Here is a 3,878-nt window from a genome sequence, read left to right on the forward strand (position 1 = left end):
AACAACACGGCCTGTTGTTTTGACGCCTACATATAATTAACGCCTTGTATGATCAAGACTATTTGCTGCTAGCTGAAGTCCAAACCAGAACTCTATCGCGGTTTATTTCCTTCTAGGCTACCTATGCAAATTATCAGATTATTGTTTACAAAATTAATATCTATTATTATGTTTAAGAAATGTATAAATTGACGAATGTTTTCAATGTTAAAAATATTAATCTTTCTTACAAAGTATTTTTAATTAAATCTCTCTCATCGTTTACTATTGCTTTGCGCGATATCCTCGCTCAAAATGGCATCTGCTCTTGTCACGTGATGACACAAACACACATGGCGATCCCCTGTCTGGGATTATTTGCTACTGTCATCAATAACAAACGCTATTGTTTTGGAATAATGACAAGTTTTGTTAAGATTCTTCAAAATAACACCTATTGAAGATAGTTACAGTCATTTTAAGTATTAAAATATGCAATATCGATCTTCAGAATCGTACGATTAGCAGACAGTTCTACATGTGAAAACCGTATGACGTGTTTCAATACTATTGTGTAATCCTTCATTACGAGATTAGGCCTAAACAAATTTAATGATAATAATAAAACACTATTGTGTGTTTCTGGAATCGTACCAAACAAATTACTGTAGGTAGAATAGGTCGGGTTTTGTTTTTTTGTGATGGTTTCTAGATATTTTTTTTCAAACCATATTTACCCCTCCTTTGAGGCCATCCTTAAACATATTTGTTTTGTCCATTTCCGACCAGAAGTTTCAAATGTGGGTAGGTAGGTAGGGATTATTATTATTATTTATTTATTTTTGCTCCATACATATAATGACACATATGAGACACTTCATTCTGTCACATATTAATGTCGTAGTTTTTAATATTTCCCCCAGATTCTGTTTAATGATTAAGAACTAAAAACTTTATTGTCCATTAAGTGCTATCATGTAGTTTTAATAAGAGTATATTTCACAGTAGGCCTAAATGCTTATGATTTATAAAAACCCACCCTAAAACGACGTTTAAATAAAAATAAATGATTTTGCTTTTCTCTCTCTTTGTTTTGTTTTTTTTATATATAAGTTATGGGGCTACCAATTTTTAATAAGAGCTACTAGATTTTATAACCTGGTAGCCCGGTGGGCTACCACTGAAAAAGCCTAAGGTCAAGGCCTGGTAATATACCTATCCATGTTGCTTAGTGGTTTTGATTTTGGGATTTGGTAACAAGTAACCTAAGCTACTGCTGAGGAGTGCTGTCCACAAGTTAGAAGTTCCTCGATCGAGAGATAAGTTGATAATACATGTAATCACCACTATGTATATGATGACAATTTGAGAGAAAAATACCGTTTCCGATTTGGCTACACATTTACCAAACAATGTCCAAGTGTCACCCGAATGACTTCGAGAAACAGGTTGTGCCTCTGCAACTTCTTCCATGCTAATGAAAAGGCAAACATTGCTGTGGTCTTTTATACTGTCTGACATCCAACAACGTCTGCCTCTAGAATCCATGAATTGTACTTCTTAGGCCAGTGTAGCCATTTCACCAGCACTTCTTTCTGTTTGTTACGAGTTCTCTTTTTTAAGATATCTTGGACATGGTACAGTTTATTAGGATTCTCAGTCACCTTTTGAAGTTCAGCTGCATAAAATGTCCCTTCGATGGCATCACCACCCCAGTCCTTTAATTTGTACAAGTACCTTTTCTCAATGGTAAATATTTCGCCAGACCATTTCTCTTGGTATTCTCGATCAAAGGTGCCCCGAAGATGACTCACTCTTACTTTGTCTTTTTGTGGATTACCTTTTTAGGTTTGATCAGGTACTGAGACTGGCGGACCTCTTCTTCGTTTGTTTGGTTGACACTGGTTTGAGTTTGACCTAACATTCGATGTTTGGTGTGGTTATAGCTATAGACGACCTTCTCTAGGACATCCATGTCCTTGCAAGTAAAGTTTTTTAACATGTAGCGATACAGACGCATTTTGATGGTTTTAATGACCTGTTCGGCATAACTTGCTTTGGTTTCACTGAGCGTAAACAGCTGTATTATACCATGTGACTTCAACAATGCTTTGACCCTGTGGTTCTTGTATTCTGACCCCGAATCAGACTGAAACAGTTTGGGCTTTCTGGACTCTGATTTCCAGAATTCTGTCTACTACATCTTTCCCTGTTTTCGACTTGAGTGGTAAAACCCACACATACTTGGAGAACAAGTCAATAATCACCATGCGGTATCTCACCCCGTCATTGTATTTAGCCAAACTGACCATATCCGTCAGGTCGGATTGCCAGTGACCGTCTAACCCTTCCACCACATAGGTATTACGTGGAAACTTTCGTCTTACTTGATGTGTCATGGTATATGTCTCTTGACCTTTCAACCTTGATTTAATACGTGCTAGAAGAATTTTTAATTTACCATCTGCTTTGACAGCTTGATACAGTTTACTAGGACTGGCATAACTATCCGGATGTTTTACATCATAGTAAACAGACTCGAGATAGCGGAACACAAGAATGTCAGAATCATAAAACACGTCTGTTCTCTAGCAGAGTCATAAAGCAAATGAAGTGTAAACCATAAATCCATTCTTTTATACCTTCGAGTTCATCCAAAAGAAAATGTTTGTCACAGTCGGTCACCACTGGTGACACTCGTTAGGGTTGCAGAAGTTACACTGAAGAAATCCCACCTGGTTTTGATGGTAGTCTTGCATGGCGCAGGGCACAATCGAGTTCAGCTCTGGTACAAAGTCACACATGATTTCATTTCATCACACCACCACCACTGACGCAGGTCCACCCCAACAAAGTTCTTGTCCATACTAGCATGAACATTGGCTCCAAGGTGTCTGACCAGTGTTTCATCCTTCCCTTGTTTCAAGGCTGAAATCGTTTCGTCTATCTGGCTCTTACATCCACACAGTTCAAATCACTGCTTTAGATTTAGAGCGATGCCTCGTTTGGTGGGGAATGTTTTCCCCTTATCACTGTCGAATTTCCGGATATGTATCAACAGTTCTTGCTTCCATGGTTGGGCCATAACGTATACATTTTGCCCAATTTCTAGTTGGCATCACGATTTTTCACCCTTGCAAGGGCACTGAGTAGTACTTGATGAATGTCCCGATGCCTTCTTCTTCTTTCAAAATAAAAAAGCAACAAACCACAAAAATGTGAATATCATCAACCTCTAAAACAAACTAGACGTAGATCTTGTCTGTGGACTCTTCAGCAAGTGAATGACAATGAAGCCAAAAGCACCCTTTTTATACCCGAGGGAGGCACCCCAAACTCAGTCCAAGGACGGCAGGACCAGTCCAAATAGACCAAGGCCTTTCCATGGTCATTGTCTCCTATCAAGGTCGCACACCTGCACCAAGGCCATTGTCTTTTACCATGATCGCATACTTTTCCAAGGCTATTGTCTCCTACCAAAGTCGGACACCTGCACCAAGACCATTGTCTGCACCAAGGCCATTGTCTCCTATCACGGTCGCATACTTACTTACACTATGGTCATTGTCTACACCAAACCATTGTCTCCTACCAAAGTGGCACACCTGCACCAAGGCCATTGTCCACACCAAGGCCATTGTCTCCTACCAAGGTCACACACCTGCACCAAGCCCATTGTCTCCTACCAAGGTCACGTGATCACGGGGAAGTAGGTCATGGCATCATACATCCCTCCCGACTACTCTTAAGGCAGACGATCTCACTACTTCACTAAGGTTGGGATATTTACATTTACAGGAGGCTGTGCTATGAGCAGATTTTATAGTATAAGGAAAGCAATGTGGTAAACTATTTATCCAGACTAAAAAAAAGAAGAAGAAAAAACAAAAACAAAACGG

This window comes from Gigantopelta aegis, chromosome 1 (genome assembly GCF_016097555.1).
Source record: "Gigantopelta aegis isolate Gae_Host chromosome 1, Gae_host_genome, whole genome shotgun sequence".
Classification (NCBI taxonomy): Eukaryota; Metazoa; Mollusca; class Gastropoda; order Neomphalida; family Peltospiridae; genus Gigantopelta; species Gigantopelta aegis.